Genomic DNA, 10,480 nt, shown 5'->3' on the forward strand with positions numbered 1-10,480 from the left:
GCTGACCCTCCATTCCCAGATCTCACCACATGTCCTAAGATGTGGGCCTGCCCTCCTCTAAGCAGAATGAGAGAAACTGAATATGGACTGTATATTGGATAATATTACTTTATCAATGTCAAACGTCTTGGCCATGACAATGGTATGGTAATTAGGTAGGAGAATGTCTTTGTTCTTAGGAGCACATGCTAAAGTATTTAGGGATGACATCTAATATCTGCAACTTTCAAGGGGGTTCAGTAAAAAGAAAGGAAGAGAAATGGGAAGTATTAAAGCAAATAGGGCAAAACATTAACACTTGGTGGATCTAGGTCAAGGGTATATAGGGGTTCCTTGTATTATCTTTCAGTGCTTCTGTAGACTTGAAATTTTAAAAAATAATGTTAGGGGAGATGAATTACTGGTGCATGACAACAGGAATGAATCAACATGCTGACTAAAGACAAAACTAGACACAAAAGAGTACATACTATATGATTCTATTTATTTGGAATTCTAGAACATTTAAAACTCTATAGTGGAAAGATATCAGAACAGTGGTTGCCTAAGTGTGTGTGTGTGTGCTGGGTGCATTGACCTGGAAGGATCATGAAGGAACTTTCTGTATTTCTGTAGGGGTTTGGATTATGCATTGTTCCAAACTGGGCAAATGTATATCTAAGATCTGTGCGTTTAATGACATGTAAAATTCATATGAAAAAGGAAAAAATGGTTGAAAATGGTTTAAATTATTTTTAAATGGAAAAAAATGGTTAAAAAAGAGTTGGGGAAAATGTTGAGTAAGGGTAGAGTGAGGTTTGTCTTGGATTTCTAATCTTTGGGGGATAATCCTCGGCATCTTTCCCGGGGGTTCCCAATATGGCTGGGCATATTTTGAATGCTTCACTTTGAGGGTCCAGAAAGAAAATATCATTGCTCAGGTTCTGGAAGTTCCCAGCCTCAGAGTTGGTCTCCAGGCACTCAGTCAGCCACGGATCCAATCCAGTGTAGGTGGTGGCTTAGCTCTGTGTAGCATGGCAGCCACCCTCCAAGATGGTGCCCAGTGATCCTTAACTCCCGGTTTTGTAATTCTCTTTCACATTGAATAGGGCCAACCGTGTAATCAATAGGATATTATGGATACAGTGTGTGACTTCTGAGACTAGGTCATAAAAGACACTGCAGCATCTACCTTGCTCTCTCTTGGATCACTTTCTCTGGGGGTGGGGGGACACAACCCTATGGTGGCTGGCAAGGAACCGAGGCCTCTTGCCAACAGCTAGGACCAGTACCCCAGCTGTATGAGGGAGCGTTTTGGGAAGTGGATCCTCCAGTCCCAGTCAATCCTGTGACTGCAGCCCTGGCAGACATCTGGACTGCAACCTCATGAGAGATCCCAAGCCAGAATTATCGTGAAAATTCACTCCTGAATTCCTTACCCACAGAAACTCTGAGGTAATAAATGTTCATCATTGTGTTAAGCCACTAAGTTTTGAGGTTATGCACCAATAGATAACTAATACAAAAAGGGATGCTGGGATCTTGAGGACGCGGAGGCGCCTCTAGGCAGGTGTGGCCTGCCTTCCTGTGGTGAACCACGGGAGCTTTCCCCTCTGCCCACAAACCTCATCCTTCCTCCCATTTTCATTCACAGCAGCCCAGGTGGGGACTGAGAAGTATTTTCTCTTGCCTTTCTAACCTCACAGCTGCCCTAAATTCATTAAACTTCTTCAAGACTCTGCTCTCTAGCACCATCTCCACCCCCACCCCACCTCACCCCCACAGGAGGAATTCATCCCTCACCACACACTTCCCTCAGGACCTCATGGTACCTCATAGCACCACCAACAAGGTCACCCCCTTGCACCTGAGAGGTCCCCAGGTCTCACACATTGAAAAATTATTGCCAACATCCCACCTACGTTTTCCTCACCAACCTCGAGCCTCTCATCTGCGGAGAATCTCTGCATCCACAGTCAGTTTTTGTGCAGATGCAACATCCCCCTTTAAAGTAAATTTATTAAAATGTTTTCTTCATAAAAGTTATATACGGTCATTTTAGAAATACTGTAAAATACATACAGCAATGGCTGTTAAGAGGGGGGTGTGTGTGTGTGTGTGTGTTTGTTCGCAAAGAAAATTCACAATAAGTAATTTAAAAGAAATGAGGTGCTAAAGTAATTTATTTTGTCATAGCCAAAGCTTTGGAATTAACATAGCTGGACCTGGAGGCCTTGTGTATTAAAGTCATATTCTGGCAAACAATGACTTAAACCTTCTGGAAATACCAATGACACAGGTAAGAGGGGGAGAAAGTGATCCTTGTGGTCTTCTTTCTGTCTGACTTGTCTGTCTGATTGGGCTTTTGCCCACTGCCTCGTTCATGCGATCTTGGTGGATACCCCTGGGCACCTCATTGCCCCTCACAGTGAGAACTATCACCCCTTTCCTCACACAAGTGCCAGAGTTCTGCTCAGACCCAGGTTCCTCTGAGGCCACAGCCCACCATATGTAGTTTACAAGGGCTGCCATAACAAAATACTACAAACTGGATGGCTTACAAGAGCCATTTATTCTCTCACAGTTCTGGAGAGCAGACATCCCAAATCAAGGTGTTGGCAGGACTGGTTCCTTCTTAGGGGTTCTGAAGGAGAGTGTGTTCCACGCCTCTCCCTAGCTTCTGGTGGCTGCAGGCAATCCTTGATGTTCCTTGGCTTGTAGACGCATTCCTCCAATTTCTGTGTGTGTCTTCTCATGGAGTTCTCTTGGTGCCTTCTTATAAGGACACCAGTCATTGGATTTGGGGCCCACCCTAATCTAATATGACCTCATTTTCCCGAGTTACATCTGCAAAGAACCTGTTGGGAAGTAAGGTCTCATTCTGAGGTTCTGGGTGGATATGAATTTGGGAGAAATTATTCAATCCCGTGCATGAAAGTTCAAGCATCACACGTTTTAGCCATCAGCAATGATAGCAGCCGGGTTATCACCAACGGATTATAAATCCCTACATCATGAGAAATAAAGGCAAAGGAAGAGATCAAGAAAAGAGAGGCTTTAAATTCGATCTCTGCAGGCGCCTGGGTGGCTCAGTTGGTTAAGCGACTGCCTTTGCTCAGGTCATGCCCTGGAGTCCTGGGATCGAGTCCCGCATCGGGCTCCCTGCTCGGCGGGAAGTCTGCTTCTCCTTCTGACCCTCCTCCCTCTCATGCTCTCTGCCTCTCATTCTCTCTCTCTCAGATAAATAAATAAAATCTTAAAAAAAAAAATAAACTCGATCTCTGCTGAAACATTACACAAGTTTTATGGAGGTCCCAGGAGAGCACGGATGAAGATGTTGCTGTCTTGCGGCTTGGAGAAATCAGAGGAACAGTTCTTTGCAGGAGGAAGCATTCTAAGACATGGGTAATGAAAGCAAATCTCCTGGAAACATAAGGGCTAGATCACAGCTAATTTAGGCAAGAAAACAGTGCGATGAATATTACGCAACCTATAAAATTGTCTTTAGGAAGAGTTCTTCAGGACACGGGGACAGGCTTGTGCTGTAAGGCTAACGACAAAAGCCAGCATTCAAAATTGCATTGGCAGCGTGAGCTCAACTATGCAATAAAGAGGAGACGTTTCCAGAGAATAAGGCTGGTGCCAGCTGTGAGGTGGAGACATGGACGCAGAGGGCGAGTGCCTTTTATTCCACACAATTCTGCACGGTCTGAATTCCTTTCCCCCGTGATCATGGACTTTAAAAAAAAAATAGACTTTAAATTCGAAAACAGGTTTAGATCTACGTACAAATTGCAGGTGCAACACAGAGTTCCCATATGTCTGGTTCCCCTATTTGCTAATATCTTCCGTTCATCACAAATAATGAACCAATACCGACACATGATTATTAACTAATGTCCATTCTTTAATGGGATTTTAAAAGTCATTTTGTAATGTCCCCTTTCTGTTCCAGGATCCCACCTAGGAGACTAGATTACATTTGGTGATCGCATCTTCTTAGGCTCCTCTAGGCCTCTTGACCGTTTTTAGGAGTTCTGGTCAGATATTTTATCGAGTGCCCCTCAGTTGAGGGTTGTCTGATGTTTTTTTCATTAGACTGGGGTTTTAAGGTTTTGGGAACAAGACACACTGAAGCTAAGTGCCCTCCTCATTGTATCACATCAAAAGATAAATTGCTTTTTTTAATGAAACATACAATAAAATATATTTTCCATGAGGATGACGCTGGAAAAAGAACAGTGCTTGACTCTGAGTGTGGATTATGAGGGTTTTCTTAATATTTTTCTTTATAGCCTTCTATAAGAAGTACAAAATACATTTTAGAATTAGAAAGGGAATTAAGCAACAGTTGGACTGTAAATAGCCAAGAAGGTCTGCAGGGGCAGTAGGGACAGGGGAGGGGTCCGGGCCTCGTCTGGCTTGGGAATAGAGTCTCAGCGAGGTGGGGAAAACACCAGGGCCTGGCTGCGTGCTGGAAGCAGTCAAGATTACTAATGGCAGGACAGAAAGTAACGGCAACAAAAGGCAAGGGAGGGCCAGGGCTGGGAAGACAGCACTAATGAGAACACTGAGATGCATTCCAGGCGAAAGGGTAACCCAGAAATGTAAGCAAGCCTGGAGCTGAGATTAGTTCTAGCCAAATAAGTCATGCAGGCTTCAGAGGCCGCAGGCAGCCCGGTGGAAGCCCAGGCACCTCTGCGGCTGCGAATCCAGCAACGTCATGCTTTGTATAAATACTGACTTTTTAGGGAAGACAGAGAGGAGCCGCTCTCTTTTTCCACTGCAGGGATTAAGAAAAGTTTATTGATTTTTAAACAGGCTGTTTCTAATCAGGGCTTATTTTAGATCTAATAAGGCTGTTATCATTTTTGGTTTTAATTGGGTGCAGAGAAGGGGATTCAATGTCAATCTGGGTAAAGTATTTTAAGCTGCTTTGGAAGATGTTACCCTGAAACGAAGATTGTAGATCACACGTGAGTCCCAGGGCACTGGTCCCATAGGGATATTCTACCAGAACCCCCTAGAACGTTGCCCTCGCTCTTGGTTCAGCATTAAAGTGGCTGGACTGGGGCCCCTGGTTGGCTCAATGGGTGGAGCGCGGGACTCTTAATCTTGGGTTGTGAGTTGGAGTCCCATGTTGGTTGTAGAGATTGTTTAAAAATAAAATCTTCTTGAGGCACCCGGGTGGCTCAGTTGGTTAAGCGTCTGCCTTTGGTTCAGGTCGTGATCCCAGGGTCCTGGGATCGAGCCCTGCATCGGGCTCCCTGCTCAGCGGGGGAGTCTGCTTTTCCCTCTCCCTCTGTCCCTTCCCCTCCCCCCACACTTGTACTCTCTCTCTATCTCAAATAAATAAAATCTTTAAAAAAATAAAATAAAATCTTTTTGAAAAAATAAAATAAAAATAAATAAATGAAATGGCTGGGCAGATGGGCTGGTGTCCAAATGATGGGATATATGACCATAACTTCATCTATCTGAAAGCAATCTTTCAGTTATGATTGGCAAACTTCTATTCGTGCTTCAAGACCCAAATCCTGTGTTCTGTGAAGTCTTCTCAAATTCTCTCAGGCATAACAGTGACTTTGTCCTCTGTCTGCACTATGTACTGTTGTAGCAATTTTCATCATTGCATTTATTACATTGCACCACATCATTGGTTTCTGCTCCTGGTCCCCTAGTAGACTGTTCAGCATAGAGAGCAGAGACACTAATGTATTCTCATTTTGTATTCTTTTCTCTTCCAAAGTAGCTCAGTTACTAAAATATAGTAGGCACTCAAATCCATTTTTTCTTCCCGAGTCACAGACTAGCTATGTATCTCTCTAGATCTGGTTTGCTTAGATCCACCTTCATCTGTGCATATAAATTTGTGAGGGTTACTTATTGAGCACTTCCTGTAGGCTGAAGTTCTGTCCGAGGATATCTAAGGGTGATAAAAGAGCTATATGATGTAATCTTGCTGCTGCATAGCCCTTAGTCTTTAAAGAGATTCAGTAGATGAAAATATTGCCCTATCAGGAACAATAGAGGGATGTGTAATTATAGAAAAGTAAATCTAAGCGGCCCAACACATGGTAAAGGTAGCTCCTGGTACGGAGGTGAGGAAGAGAAGGAGCTGTGGGTTGGCATCATTCGGAGGGACTTCGGCTGAGGCACAGAAGATGGGGAGGGTTGACCAGATGGAAGAAATGAGGGAGCATGCTTCAGACTGGCAGAACAGCTGCCCAGGTGGGGCTGAGCCCCAAGGAGAGCAGACAATAAGGAGACGAGCTTGGAACTTCCCATCAGATCTTGGAGCCTCTGGGGGTGAGTGCACTCCTGACTCACTGAGAAGCTGAGCGCTGAAACCAGAAGCTGGGAATGAACCAAGTCCAACTGAGGTGAGGGATGGAGCATCAGTGCGCAGGCTGGGGGTGGCTAGAAGCGGGATCAGGATACACAAAGGGGACGGACTCAGGGCCATGTGCCTTGAGGGGATCTGGCTGCACCGCTCCCAGCGCCCTGGGAAGCCAGGGAATCCTGTAGGTGGATGCATCCCTGCTACGCTGACCTATCTTCCTGCTCCTTTCTCCGAGAAAGAGTTCTGCTCCCTAAAATATTTAAAGGCCCTGCACCATTCCTGATGACTAAGAAGGGGCCATAGGAGAGGAAAGGAGAAATAATTCTGAATGGAGGGAATTAAGGCGGCAGTGTGGCACTTGAAGAAGACTTTGACGCAAACTGTCATTTGCTAGCTGCTAGCACGGTGCCTTTGGGCCTGTTGCCGGACTTCCCTGAATCTCAGTCTCATTTGTAAGACCCGGATGCCCATCTGTCTCCTGCAGGTGTTGTTAGGACATAAAGCGTACAAGTCACTTTTGGCTGCAAGCAATCACGACTCCCTGGGATCACCTCAAGTGTGTGGAGGGTGGTGGCCAAGTTCGTTGTACTCATGTGTGTGGCAACAGGAAGACGGGATATTAGGGTCGCCCTTCCCAGGCTCGTGGCAACCCGAGGGCTGACACAGCTGGGACTCACTCAGAGAACCTGCCCATGAGCCTGCGACCAAGAGCAGCTCTGGAGGAAGGGCACCTCTGCCCACCCAGGAAGGCTCAGGGGTGGCCTCTCTGCCGTTTGTTCACCCAGTCCGTCTCGAACACCAACTGCGTGCCCGTGTGGGTGGTGAGGACGCAGCCTTCCCTCCCACCCCTCGCTCGGTCTCTGCTCCTAAACTTACCCAGTTCTCTATCCACGGATTAGTCAGCATTCCTTATATGCAAGTGCGGAAACCCAACTCAAAGTAGCTGAAGGAAGGGGAGTCTTTAGTGGCTCACTGTGTCAACAAACCCCAGAGAGGCAGGGGTGCGAGGGGAGGGGAGGGGGAAGCAAGAGGAGAATGAGCTGGCCTCAGGGTCAACTGATCAAGTTCACCAGAGAGGAGGCTGGGATTTAAAAATAGTTGCAAATGTCCTCCAAACAGATAGTGCTTAGGCTGGAGCAGTGGGAGGGATGCTGCACAGGAATCAGGATTCCACTTTTTTTCTTTTTCTTTTCTTTTAAAGATTCATTTATTCATTTGAGAGAGAGAGCGAGTAGGGGCAGAGAATCTTTAAGCAGACTGCGCTGAGCGTGGAACCTGATACGGGGCTCAATCTCACGACCCTGAGATCATGACCTGAGCTGAAATCAAGAGTCAGATGCTTAACCGACTGAGCCACCCAGGCGTCCCTCTTTTTTTTTTTTTAAATGTCCCTTTTCTTTTCCAGTTTTATTGAGGTATGATTGACAAAAAATGTATATATTTAGGTCATACAATGTGATTTTTTAAAGGTGTACAATGTGATGATTTACTATACTGTACGTATGCATTATGAAATGATTACTGCACTCAAGTTCATTAACACATCCATCATTCACATAGTTACCATTTGTGTGTGTGTGATGAGAACACTGAAGATTTACTTTCTCAGAAAAATTTCAAGTACAGAGTACAGTATTATTAACTATAATCACCATGCCATACAGTAGATTCCCAGACTTATTCATCTTATAACTGAAAGGTCATAAACCTAACTAACATCCCTCTGTTTCCCCCACCCCTAGCCCCTGGCAATCCCATTCTGCTCCCTGGTTCTATGAGTTTGACTTTTCCAATTCCACATATAAGTGAGAGCATATAGTATTTGTCCTTCTGTGACTGGCTTATTTCACTTAGCATAATGTCTTCCTGGTTCATCCCTGTTGTTGCAAATGACAGGATTTCCTTCTTTTTATGGCTGAATAATATTCCATTGTATATATGCCTCATTTTCTTTATCCATTTATCCTTTGAAGAGGATTCCTTTCTCCACTCCCAGATCTGCCACTTATTAACTATGCAATAGCATTTATAATATTGCTAGGGCTTCATCTGTTAAATGGACCTAACGGTCACCTCCCTTTCTAGCATATAAATGCCTTATGTGCTGGGTGATATTATTATTATAAAAATATCTGCAAATTAACAGTATGTGCCCATCTGCACGCTAAGTACCTCTGCACAAAGACTCACATGGGAAGAAAAACAATGACCAATACTGACAATCGATAATTCAACCTATTTGAATTCAGGATGTGTGGCTTCCATCCCAAGTTCCTGACTCTTTCTCTATCAACTGCTCATAGCTGGGACCACTGACTTCACTGACCCCTAGCTCTCAATGCGGGTTCCTGAGCCAGTGCTCAGGCAGTAAGTAAAGAGTTAGCAATCTGCCCCCTTCCTGTGGGGTTTAGGGATCCTGACCCTGGGTTCCCATCTTGGTCCCAGCTGTGCTTGGTAGCCAATCCCATGGGGTTGGGGAGGAGGGTGTCCAGAGGCTCGGAAGAAGCCCAGAGCTCCATCCACGGGACAGGGCTTCTGAGTGGTTCTTGCTGATCTCTCTTCTCAAGAGCTGGAATTCTGGACAGGGAATCTAAGATCCAGACTCAGGATCACCGGATGCCTGGATTTCTGGGCTGCTTCCTCCTCTCCAGATGGGAACCCGCTGCCACCTAGAACCTAAATGAAGGTTGGGAGCTGACCCTCTGTTAGTGTTCCAAAACATCTTCCCTCTCCTATTTCCCATGGTGGGCTGAGCCTAGACCCTCTCCCCGCTCCCTACCTGCTGTTTTGCCAAAAAAAAAGTCCTGCCTAGGTGTTGGTCTTAGGTTTTAACAAGTGGCTTTACTAATTTGTTTTTCTGTCTATACCTATATTCAGATGTGATTTCTCGCATTATACCTCTCCAAACTGCCAGACCCACTAGTATTTTAGTAGCGTTCTCTAATTTAGCGTTCTCTGCTCTCATTTCAGATTTACCGGGGCCCCACCTAACAATAAAAACAATAAAGCGGACAGATCCCTGGGGCACCTGGCTGGCTCAGTCGGTAGAACATGGGCCTTGGAGCAGTGTGAGGACGAGCTGAGAATGACCCCTGGAAGGGCCAAAGCCAGCACGCCGCTGCATCCCCACGACGAGCGCCGACATCCCGCCCCACCCCCACCCCCAGCAGCCACCACGCCCAAGAGAAAGGCTGCAGGGGAGGCGAAAGGAGATAAAGCCAAGGTCAAGGATGAGCCACACTGAAGATCTGCAAGGTCATCTGCTAAGCCTGCGCTTCCAAGCCAGAGTGCAAGCCTAAGAAGGCCCCTGCCAAGAAGGGAGAGAAGGTACCCAAGGGGAACGAGGGGATGGCTGACGCGGGCAGGGATAGGAAGAAGCCTGCAGAAAACGGAGATGCCCCAACACGCCAGGCACAGAAAGCTGAAGGGGGCTGGGCATGCCAAGAAAAGCGCGTATTTCTGGTAACTGTGGACTTCTGGCGGCTGCACAGTTTGCAAATGCTACTTTTTTTTTTTTATTTTTTATTTTTTTATTTTTATTTATTTGAGAGAGAGAGCATGAGAGGGAAGAGGGTCAGAGGGAGAAGCAGACTCCCTGCCAAGCAGGGAGCCCGATGTGGGACTCGATCCTGAGACTCCAGGATCATGACCTGAGCCGAAGGCAGTTGCCCAACCAACTGAGCCACCCAGGCGTCCCTGCAAATGCTACTTTTTATCAAGTTTTATTATATATATAAAAAAAGAACGTATGAGTCTTGATCTCCAGGTGGTAAGTTCAAGCCCCGCCTTGGGTGTAGAGAGTACTTAAAAATAAAATCTTTAAAATAAAAAAATAGACCACAACCCCCGTGCCCAGCACTGACCTAAGTGCTTGACACCCTCCCCGTGAGGTCCATGCTCTTTTCCTCTTGACGGGTGAGGACACCGAGGCTCAAGAGGTTCACCCAGGATGGACAGCTGGTGCATGACAGAACCGAGATTGCGACCAGAGCGGCCTCATCCCGATGCCTGTGCTCACAACTCTGATGAGACAGGTGAGTGGCCCACACAGGTGTGCAGACCGCCGTGGGGTGAGCAGTCACAGCTGAGTTCCTGGGCAGTGGCAGGTACTTTGGAAGGTTTTATTACATTTCCAAGTTACATGTGATTTTTTTTTTC

The sequence above is a fragment of the Mirounga leonina genome, unplaced genomic scaffold (assembly GCF_011800145.1).
Source record: "Mirounga leonina isolate KUSES-001 unplaced genomic scaffold, KU_Mleo_1.0 Mir_128, whole genome shotgun sequence".
NCBI lineage: Eukaryota > Metazoa > Chordata > Mammalia > Carnivora > Phocidae > Mirounga > Mirounga leonina.